We start from the raw sequence: 11474 nt of genomic DNA on the forward strand, positions 1-11474 counted from the left end.
TGCCGTTTTCTACTCTAAAAGGCAAGTGCTAAATTTGGATTTTTGAGAAAATTAAAAAAAAAAAAAAATCGTACTCCAGCTTGAAAATCCAATGGCTCTCCGAATGCAAGGAAGATATACCACTCTTTGTGCTAAAATCATCTGAAGGGGTTTAAAATAAATCAGAACAAAATGATGTGAGCCGAACATATGTCTTGCATCACTTCGAAAGGCAGTCGTGGGACAGGCTACGGCACGGGGACCCTGTGCCGTCCGGACAGCGGACTGGGCCCGGGATTGGCACGCGGTGATTGTTAACACCGAGATGTCAACCTCTTGTGGGCCAAGCACACCTAGGCCGTTCACATTCCACAGACGCCTTCGGTTTCGGACAGGGATTAAATTCTTGTGAAAAGTAATTATGCCATGTAATCAACAGGTAAGATAAATGCATCGGAGACACTTCTTTCCTCCAAGGAAACCGTCTGGCGCTTGGAATTTTTAAGCGGGGAGTAGATGGGCACATTTTCAAAAGACCCTTTCTTTTCCTTCTCCTCACCCAGGGCACAGCAAACCATCCCTGCCTTCTAAAATGAAAACACATGCCACTTTACTTTAGCAAAGACAACCCAGGGTGCAGAATTTCTGCACAGATAATTTTTAATTAAAAAGAGACAGAGAGAGAGAGAGACTGCTAACTGCATTTTATACCTTTTGCAGGGCAGTTACCTTCCCCACATGTTAATAATTTAACTGTCAAATCACAACAAACAGCTAATTCCATCCCGGGGTCGCCAGGATCACAAGCCAGCAGGGAGAGTTTAGTTGTCAGTGCTAAGGACCGAATGCTAGCCGAAGTCCCGCTTTCCAAGTGTCCCCAGACAGGGCTGGGACATGACTAATTTATTTTATCTTATCCATCATCTCTGCACAGGATTAAAATATTTATATCAGTCTGTTCGCCTTGAAATGTGCCGTGCGGGCACACGCTTCGGGGCCACTCCTTAATTCTTCACAGTTTTGGCTTTTCATTGTTTCCGGCAATGCACAGCCCCTCGCACGAGGCACCCTCTCAAATGCTGATGGGATCTTGAAGTAGGGAGCCAGCACGCACGGCTATCTAACTCACGCAAAAACTGCTCTAAGTCACGCAAAAACCACACAAACACGGCAGAACCACAGCGTCGGAGCTCTTCCGATGCCCCTCTCCCAAGAGTTGCCAGTGAAACCGTGCAGGGCCTGAGCTCTCCTTCCAGAAGGAGCCTGCCCCTGGCCAGGGTGGCTGATGGAAACCGGAGCTTAGTAAGGATGGCCCAGCCAAGCAGCCAGGTAGGCAACGGGGAGCAGGGGGTTAATCGGGGAGTAGGGAGGGGTGCAAACAAAAGGCAGAGAGGGGAAACCGGGCTGCAGGGCCCAGCCCGGCCAGGCACAGACACAGGGAGCTCTGTGTGCCTGCCCGCTGCCCGGCACTGTGACTAACCGCCCCACTATTGTACCCTGAAGCCAGCCCTTTGTACCGTCCCCCTGGCGTCTGGGAGCATGGCCGAAGAAACCCTTCCCAGCAGTCCTCCCCTCATCCTGGAAGCTTGCAGCTCTCGGGGATGCTGGGGGCCTGACTTAGACACCACGAGCATCTTTGACCCTGGCCAAGAAGGGCCACCAGCAAAAAAAAAAAAAAAAAAAAAAAATAGAAGCAGAAAAACCAGTCTCCTCCACTCTGGGGTGTGGAGGTGGGTGGTGGTGGGCCTGGGGACCTGCGACACCCGCACTGCCCGATACGGTAGTCCCTCACCACGTGCCACATGTGACCACTAAGCCTCTGAAAGTCAGGGAGTCCGTCTGAATGGAGATGTATGTGGATCATACACTCTGGATTTCAGAGACTTCATAGAAGAAAAAAAAGCAAAAACTCATTAATAATTTCGTATTAATTACACACTAAAATATACTCCTTCGAATATATACTAGATAAAGTAAGTTGTATTATTAAAGGGAATGTCATCTGTTTGCTTTTACTTTTTAAAAAAGGTGGGTGTTCAGCCACGTGAAATTACGCATGTGGCCCGGTCTGCAGCTCGTGTTCTGTGTCTACTGCACAGAGCTGGGCTGGGCTGGGAGTGGGCTTCCAAATCCCCTCTCTCCCAGGGAGACAATGGCCGGGGGCAGGGGGGGGATGCCACCATAGCTCCTGGCCGAGTCACAACCCCTCACCCCACGGCCAGGAACACCAGGCTCTCACGGCCACGTCTGACCTCAGCCTTGGGTTCACCTGTCTCCAGAACCGGGTCTTTCACACTGACGTGCGTGGGAATCCTTTGTAAAACACATACGTGTGCATAGGAACACACACACACACACACACACACACACACACACACACACACACAAGGGCCCTGGCTCCTCTGCACAGCTGGCTGTGCCAACCTGTCCTGGCTGGCTTTCGGAGAAGCCAGATTCACAGGGCACCCAGATGGCCCCCAAAGGCCTCCCAGGAGCCAGACACCTGACCCTTTGTCCTGGGACAGGCTGACCAGCCTAGGGCCCCATCGTGACTTTCAGGGACCCAAATGCTTCTGCCTCATGGCCCCTTGCTCCTTACATATTAAAATTATATGTTATGACTGCACTGGTATATAAAGATGACTGAATTCATCATTATATTATTCATTATGATTGCAGTCATTTTTTTCTCCGGATTTTAAGGGACATTAAAGTTAAAACATATTCATGGGCCCTAGGCCCTGTGCCTCCCTGGACCATCCCACCAAGCTCCCGGGACCGCTCCCCACACAGCGCCGCGAGGGGCACGGGCCTCTCCTTCCGCACCCGGGGCTTGCCCTGCTGTCCCTCCGGTGACCAAATCACCTTCCGCACCGTAGAATTCATTCCTTACGTCCGGCCCTGAATGTACGGTGTGTGGAGCCCCTGCCAGACGCCGGAAAACTTACCAAATTATTTTTTAAGCACAGAAATTGGTCACGAGAAAGGCCGGGGGATCCCAGAACAGCCGAAGGCCCCAAGTCAGGGAGAACCAAGACACGACCCCCCCCCCCCCCAGCGTTGTGCCGAGGCATGCCATGCGACACCCAGAGAAAAGCCCACCAAGCCACCAAGGGCAGGGGACGGTGACACCAGAGGCAGCTGTACCCGCCGGGGGCCCACCACCTGCCCCATGACCTCCAGTCCTCACACCCCCTGCCCTGGGCCCAGCTCCTGGACGGGGATGCGGGCTGGAGAGGATGCGGGCTTTCCAGCGTCTGGCAGAGAAGGGCACCTGGCACCCTCACCACCCGCCCTCGGTCCACACCGCGGTGCCCGGCCTGGGCCTGGACACCCTGCTGAGGAAGGACCGGGTGCAGGAGATGGTTAAAATTCTGCATCCTTTTTGCATCCGCCTCCAGAGGAAGCACTGCTTTTTTTTTTTCCTCCCCTCCCAAGCAGGAGGAAAAAAAAAAAAAAAAAAAAGCTGAGGGCAGCAAATTGCAGGCCTTGGGATGTTTTTCTCCTTGACAGCCCCGGGCCCCGCCTCGCCCCGCCGGCCTTCCTCCGGCCACCACCACGGCCCGCCTGGCCCCCCGTGCACGCGCGGCCTCCCCGCGGAGCCCCGGCCCGGAGGGAGGGCGGGCGGCCGCCTGGCACTGCCCGGCTCTGTGCCCTCCCCTCCCCCACCGCCCGCCCTCCAGCTCCGGGCCCGATCGGCGCCCCCCCCACCCCCACCCCCACCGCCGCCCCGTGCCCACCCTGCGCCCGCCCGGGTGGGTGGGAGTGTGTGTGTCGGGGGCGGAGGGGGGGGGGGTGCCCTCACCTTCCGGGCCTCGGTCCGGCTCGCGCCCGGGGCGCCCGGCCACGTCCTCGGCGCCGCCTCCGCTCGCCCCACCCCGCTGCCCGCGCTCGGCGGCGAGCCTGGCACCGTGCCAGCCTCCTGGGAGCCCGGCCCGGGCAGGGGAACTTTCCGGCGAGGGTGTGTGCGGGGAGGGGTGCGGGCCGCGGCGGTGCCCGGGGAGGGAGAGGCCCAGATGCCCGGCGGCCGCCCCCCGCCCCCGGCCCCTCTCCGGAGCCCCATAAAGGCACAGACAACACGGGCGCTTTAGTCAAAACAGTCATGTGCAGGAGCCGGGAAACAAACAAAAGCCCTTATTTATTTAGTTAGTTCACACACTCAGATAAGGAGACGCCTTTTGTGCACATAATTTCACACACACCAGAAAGGAGGCGATGCCACGATGCTCCCCGCAGCCCAGGGCCGGACAGCCCGCCTGGCCTGGGGAATAATTGCATCGCCAGGCCTGGGCATTTCCATATTTAAATTGGGCAGCAGCGTATGATTAATTAAGAAGGAAAAAGGCAAAAAAAGGGAAGAAAAGCAGTGGGGGTGGGGAGCCGGACATTCTGGGCAGCTCCGTGTGCCAAGGTGCCCGCGGCAGCCGCTTAACTCCTCCCGTGCCAGGCTCAGGCCCCTGGGGGTGGGGGGATCGGCTGCAGGGGGTGGCTTGGAGGGAAGGCGGGCCGTGCCCTCTGCACAGTCCCAGCCGTGGGGTGCACGCCCTTGCCTGCCTTTGTGTATGGAGGGCCAGCCCAGCTTCAGATGCTGAGCCAGGAACGTTCTCTTCCTCACTTCCTTATTCAGAGCAACTCTGCATTGGTCAGGTCAACGTGCTGTGCTGGTTCTGTGTTAAGAGACGTCCCAAAGGCCCTCAGCGGGGAGCAGGACCTGGCAGGGCGGCTGCCCTCCAGGCTGGGACAAGCGTGTCTTCTGCTATCCACACCTTCGCCTACCAACACGCAAGCCGCGGTGAGGCCCCGCCGCCTGGTGAGGCTCCCACATCCCTTCGCGCTCACACGAGCCCCCTGCCAAGGGCCGCCCTGTGGCTTTTCTGTCCCTGAGAACAGCCGGCCTGTTCTGGAAAAGAGGCAGGAAGGCCTGCCGCCCTTCTGGAAAGAATCAAGGGCTATGGTTAAGGGAGAGCCAGGGAAGGCTGTATTCCTAGGGGCAGGTGGCAGGCCCCGTGGGGCCCTGGGTTTAGGGTCCGCCATTACTGAGGGTCAGCTCTGTCCCCCGCTAGCTGTGTGGCCTTAAGCACATCATCCAGCCTCGCCAGGTCTCAGTTTGCCCACCTGTGAAATGGGGATAATAGCGCCCATGATGCCTGCCCTGTGGGGTTTAGGTGAGGCAAAGCAGCTCCTGGCTGAGCAGAGAACCTGCCTGAGCTCCCAGAACCTCTGTCCTGGAGGTAGGCCAAGTGGGGAGCCAATAACAGGGCCTCTGGCAGGAACTTACTCAGCCCAGGAGCAAACCCAGAAGAGTCCAAATCCACTGGGCGGGTGGACGAGTTAAGGGCCTGGATCCTGGATTATCCGGTTGGGTCCGATGTAATGACACAAACCCTTGAACATGGAGCCCCTGGACCGACGGTGATCAGAGAAGGAGGGGTGCAGTCTCTCCCTGGAGATGGAGGAAGGGCCAGAAGCCAAGGAATGTGGGCACCTCTCGAGGCTAGAAAAGGCCGAGGCAAGGTTTCTCCCCCGGGGGGGGGGGGGGAGGGGGGGGTGGTGCTCCAGAAGGAACCGAGCCTGCCAGCACCTTGGTTTTAGCCCCGTGAGTCATTGCGGACTCCCAGCCTCCACAGCTGCACAATAATGAGCTTGCCTTGGTGGAGGCCACTAAACCAGTGACCTTTGTTACTGCAGCAATAGGAAACTCATACACCACCTCCCTTCCTCCCCCACATGTCCAGACGCCTCTGAGCGAGGCTGCGGGTGCAGCCCACCTCCGTATCCACGCCACACAAAGTCCGCTGCGCATCGGTGGCGGGCCGTGCTGGGCTGCGGTTGGCAGACCTCATCTTGCCCTCTGGAGTCTTCGGCCAAGTGACCAGATGCCCCGCAGAGCCCTCCTCTCCTAAGGGGGCTCTCACCTCACCTCCCGGCTTCTGCTTTTCCTCCCCACGCCCCTCCTCCTCCCCTTCTTCCTGCTTTTCCACGCCACCATGTCCGAGTGTTGCCCAAGAGAGGGCACCCCGCTAAGCCTTATTTTATTGCATCCCCAGCCTGGCGGGCTTAGTGACCGAGGCAGCCCAGACCCCGAAACCCGGTCCACAGTTCGGTGGGATAAGGGGCCATCTTCCGCCTCATTATCATTAATCTGTCCTCACGATAGGCCAGGCAGGAAGTTCTGGGGCCGGGGCCTCTGCTCCCTGGGCCCAGGGTCCTCATCCAGAGACCGTGGCCAAGGAGGCACTTCAGAGACACCCCCCCCCCCCAAGAGACTTCTGGGACCTAAGAGCCTTTGCTCTCCTAGGAAATCGGCAGAAATGTGCCCACAGGCATTCCTCAAAGTGCTGTTTATACCAGAGAGAACAGGAAATAGCCGGCATCCAATAACAAGGGTTGTCAAAAAAGATGTATCCAACGGAATATTTAGTCATTAACAATCAACCGGTGCAAGAATGAGATCTTCTGACTTGGGAAGGGGCGGTGATAAAATATTTAGTGAAACAAGCAGGAGATAAAATGATACATATTACCAGAAGAAGCTAAAATGCTAATTCTGTTTCAAACTGTGGAAGTTGGAAGCTGCCGAAGGCGCTCCCACTGGCTATTTCCGAGAGCGGGGTTTTCCAGGTGATTGAAAATATTTTTCTTCTTTGGTGAGGATTCAAAATGCTCTAAAATTAGCATGTAACATCAGTGATGGAAGGAAGAGGCAGTGCGGGAGAGGAGTCACGCTCCTTGGAGGGACCGCCTGGGGGTCCTCTCCGGCCTCCGCTCGCGGCGGGAGCGCGTTCAAGGAGCCCTGCCGGCCTCACGAGTTGGTGACCTGTCACAAAGGGAAGGCCCTGTGCTCAGAAGGGCCCACCCTTCGTTTAATGCCCTGCTGTCACCATCTTGAAATTCTTGATCATTCTGAACAAGGGCCGCACGCGTTCCCTTCATACTGAGCTCTGCGGATTGTGCAGCCGGAGTCCCAGCGGGCGACCCGAGACCTCCGGACGCCCCCGCTTGGCTCCCCGGCTTCCTTAGTGCAGCGACCAGCTTTTTGTACTATGTTTGGTTAATGTCCCGCTCAGAGAGCCCTGTCGTCTTCTTCTCCTTGCTACAGAGGCTACCGGCAAAAGTGGGAAACGGGGCTCTGTTTTGTAACAACACGCCTCCGTCCCTTCTAAGACGAGCACCTCACCCACTTTTTAGGACCCTCTTACCAGGTGTGTGTATCCCCCTCCCCCCTGTAAAACCAGGCGCCTCAGACCCAGAGCCACTGCTGTAGTCCTGTCTACACCCGGTCCAAACAGTCAAGTTTCGGGGATACCGACGAGGCTGCCGCAGACACACCACCGGGGAAGTGGTGAGCTGCTCGTCTCTGGAGGCATTCAACAAAGACTGCAGGGCTGCCAGCAGGAGCACTGTGCAGGAAACACCCTCTCTGGATGGGAAATTAGCCCAGAGAACCTCACCCCGGTGTCATAGCTGCACAGAGCCTCCAGCAGCTTCTCAAGGTACCGTGTGTATGAGACTCACCTCTCGATCCCCAGTGCTCAGCACAGGGCTGTCGACATAGGGGAGAGGCTCAGCGATGCTTTCTTTGAGGATAAGAAAAGAAACAAAGGAAGCGGGGAGAGGCAAGCAATTGAGGGTTGACATGAAATGGCGAGACAGAGTCCTGAACGGCCCCAGAAGCAGGTGGGTTTGTGAGGGGAGCCAGCGGCAGGGTCTACCCGGACTGCAGTCCGACGGAGCAGTGAACGCATACTGAGTGCCTACTGTGTGCTGGTACCACGCTAAGTGTGCACGCGGGTATCGCCATCCTCCCCACGATCCCACTGAGTCAGAGCCAGTACTGAGCCCATTTTATGAGTGAGGAAGTTGAGGATGCCGGGAGACGAGGTCAGTCTCCCAGGGCCCCCGGGCTGGAGGCACAGCCCCGCCTCTCTGCGGCCCGCCCGCTGTGCAGCAACAGGCCCAGGTTTTCGTACCTGGAGGTTGACTGTACTGCTTGGGACAGGAAGAAAGTTCAAGTTCAGATTCGCTTTCTGCGTCCTACACAGCGAGCTCTGTGGGCACAGGCTGAGAGGGCACCGAGGCTCCTCCGAGGACGTGGGGGCGGGGCAGTCCTGTTACCTGATTCAAAGCGAGATTTTTAACTTCAAATCAGTTCAGTTAAGCAAACGTGGGCCCAAGGGGGCAACGTCAGCCTCAGTTGTCTGGAGCACTCAGTATGCGGAGGCCACGACTTCCCTGAGACGTGGGGCAAGTGGGGTGCGGATCACCTCCCCTCCCTGTTCCCCAGATCTATGGGGCTTCCTGGCCAGAGCTTGAGCTGGGACTAGGGTCACTAGGAAATCTGCCTCCTTTTACCACTAACCAGCTCATGTGTCCAAGGGGTTGCACAGTGGGGGTCCACAGGCTGGGTTCAACCCAAGGATATATTTCTTCTGTCCTGTGATATTTTCAAAGTTTGGACATTCCATGCACAAGTATGGGTTTTCTTCTCCTAAAGAGTCTGCAGTTCTGGAACCCTAGGCCTTTACCCTCTTGGCAGCTGCTGGCAGGCCTGGGATCTGTTCTCTGTTCCTTGGTCCCTGAAAAATCTCCACTGGGCCCCACCTGGCCTGCCTGAACCCTGCAGGCTGCCCTTTGGAGGCCCCCGCTGGAATGTCCGGGGCACTGAGGGTGGTGACCTGCCCAATCCCCAGCTGGCCCAGGCCTCGCTCCCGCAAGGGTGCTCTAGCCACTGCCCTGCGGGCCTCTCACTGAGGACTGTGGGCTCCGGGAGCCCTGGGAATGGAGATCTCCAGAAGGTCAGGAGCCTGGCCACTGTCTAGAGCAAGGCCACGCAGGCAGTCCCCGCTCCGGTCGGGGGGCATTCAGTGCATCTTAGAGATCCAGGCCCAGACCCAAGGCAGAACTCTGGAGCTTTCGAGGTTCTGCCAGCAACCCGGTTGGGGGGGGGGGCTTCCCTATCCCGTAGGTGCACCCCCCTCCAGGGATCAGGACACTCACAGGCCTGTCTCAGGCAAAGGGGGAAAGGTGTGGAGAAATGGGCTGGAGTGGCTGCTGGGCCTGGGTCTGTGGGCAGAGGAAAGCGGGTGAAGGAGGCACCCGTGTCCCCGCCCTTGCTCCCCACGGACAAGGTCCCACAGGCCCCGGGCTCCCTCTCCTCCACAGGCCCCGACCACGGCTGCCATGTTGTGTCATGGTGGCTTGGCATTCCGGCTGCCCTGGCACAGTCACCCCAGGCAGAGCAGACAGGGACGTTGTGGCCGGGTGCGTCCTGCTCAGGAGGGCCCCCCGGCATGGCTGCAGAGAAGCTGCCGGGCGAAGTGGGGTGGGTCGGGAGCAGTGTCCCCCCAGAGCCCCCAGGACCGCTCCTGCTGCGGCCCGGATGGGGCAGGTTCTCCCTGAACTGTTGGGGGGTCCCTCTTCTTGGCAGGCCCTAATCCGAGCGTGGAGCCCCCCGGGCAGGCCCCTGCCCGAGAGAGTGACCACCTTAGAGGTGCAGTGGCACCCCCCCGCCCCCCCTGCTTCCCTCAGCCAAAGTGGGGGGGGCGTGCAAGAAACAGAGGAGAGAGCCCGAGTGGTCTTGTTTCCCCTTTAAGAGCCTGGATGGCCGCCGCCCAGACGCAGCAGCCCCCGGGAGGGAACGTGTCGGGAAGATTCCCTCCCGAACTTCCGAGGCTTTGTTCGGGAGGAGGCCGGGGAGGGCAGACTTCGCGGGGCGCTGGAGGGCCGGGGCTCGGCGGTGCGCTCTCATGGCGGCCGCGGCGCCCCCTCCCGGCCCGAGACCCGGCCCCTGCACCCCGGGCCGCCCACCCCTAAGCCCCGAAGTCCCGAAGTCCCGAAGCCCCGAAGCCCCGAAGTCCCGAAGCCCCGAAGCCCCGAAGCCCGGGCCGCGCGCTCGGACCCCGGCCGGCCGCGGCGCACGGGGTGGGGCGAGGGCGGGGGAGCGGGCGCGCTTACCGGGTCGTCCCGGGGAGCCCCGCGCGGTCAAGTTCACGTCCGGCCCCTGGACTGTCCGAGGTCCCGGCGCGGCCGGGCGGAGCGAGGCCGCGACGGGCGGCGCCCCGGGTCCCCGCCGCGCCCGGCCCTTGGGGCGCCACTGTCACCCTGGCCTTGCGACCCCAACTTTCCGCCCGGTCGCGGAGCTGGAAGTTTCCGGGCTTCGCGGGCGCTGGGCTGGGTTTCAGCAGCGACGTCTGAGCTTGGCAACAAAGAGGGAAAGCAGGCCGGGAGAGGGGAGGAAAGAAAGAAATACGCTGGAGGGGGGCGGGGGGGGGGTGCTGGCTACTTAGAAATCCGACAATTTGAAATTCCGCCCAGAGCTTTTTGGGGTTGTTTCTTTCTTAATTGGTAAACAACCACCCCTCCCCCTCTGGAGGGTCTCCTTCAGCCTTGCTGGGCACCCTCCTGGGGCACCTGTGTGTTTTATAACCCACTCCCAAGTGTCTTGGGCAAATTGGGGGGCGGAGGGGGTGGCGAAGAGAGCAGAACATATGCTTCCTGAAAGGTAGTGACACTAACACCGAGTCCCCGGGGCAGCAGCAGCCCCTGGGTCTCTGTCTGTCTTGTCCCCCCAGCAAAGGGCTTGAGTCAGCCACTGCGGCCAGCTACCCTATGTTTCTGTCCTCAGAGTGGAAGGACAGCTGGTGAGCCCCGGTGTCCGGGAGGGGACCGCGGAGAGGCCCAGCCGGCATCTGCAGTGAATGCAGGACCCCGTTCCTGCCCTTCGGGCACATGTTTCGTGTGCCAGGCCTTGACCACACCTGGCAGCCCTGGGCTGCTCTTCTTCATTTTCTGCCCTCTTGGCTCCGCCTGGCTTGGAACCTACCCGGGGCAGCGTCCTGGGGACACATCCGGGCTGGGGGAGGCAGCTGAGCGGCCCTAGGTCTGGGAACCTGTGCACCACCCAAGCCCCGTCCCTTCAGGGGTCCTGTGAGCACTGGAACAGGAGCTGGGGGGCACAGAGTAGCCACCTACCAATCAGCCCTGGGATGCCCCTGCGCTGCCCTGTTTATCCATGTGTCTGTCCATCTTTCCTTGTAAGACTGTTTATGGAGAGACTACTCTGTTCCAGGCCTGCTACTCCAGAGTGTCCGAAACGCTGGGAGAAGCAGGGTGGATTGTGTGTTTGTTTTTTAAAGAGAAAATGAGCAAGGGGGTTGCGCTTGGGGCTGGCTGGAGTGCCGTGCGGAGCCGTCTTCTGAGCCGCGGAATCCTCCTCAACCTACACACATAGGCTTCCAGTGTGTTCCCAGGGCCCACGGGCCTCATCTGGGGGCGGGCGGTGGAGGGAAATCCACCTGCCAACGAAGCCTAAGACCCTTCGCCACGGCAGGTGGAATGGAGTTTCTTGCTGTGTTTCTAAGGTTTTTTTAATTATTTTTTTTATTTAAAAAAAAAATTTTTTTTTCAACGTTTATTTATTTTTGGGACAGAGAGAGACAGAGCATGAACGGGCGAGGGGCAGAGAGAGAGGGAGACACAGAATCGGAAACAGGCTC

General features: G+C 59.0%; 1 long non-coding RNA gene across 1 annotated transcript; it reads right to left on the reverse strand.

Annotated features, from left to right (window-relative positions):
* Positions 1-4098: 4098 nt before the first annotated feature.
* LOC147578833 (uncharacterized) lies at positions 4099-10617 on the reverse strand. Its single transcript, XR_015253232.1, has 2 exons — positions 9934-10617; positions 4099-8094 (listed from the first exon to the last, which is right to left on the reverse strand). It is a non-coding gene; the product is annotated as an uncharacterized LOC147578833 (long non-coding RNA).
* Between the last annotated feature and the right edge of the window lie 857 nt (positions 10618-11474).

Source organism: Puma concolor, chromosome B4 (genome assembly GCF_028749965.1).
Source record: "Puma concolor isolate L17-30 chromosome B4, mPumCon1.1.hap2, whole genome shotgun sequence".
Taxonomy (NCBI): domain Eukaryota; kingdom Metazoa; phylum Chordata; class Mammalia; order Carnivora; family Felidae; genus Puma; species Puma concolor.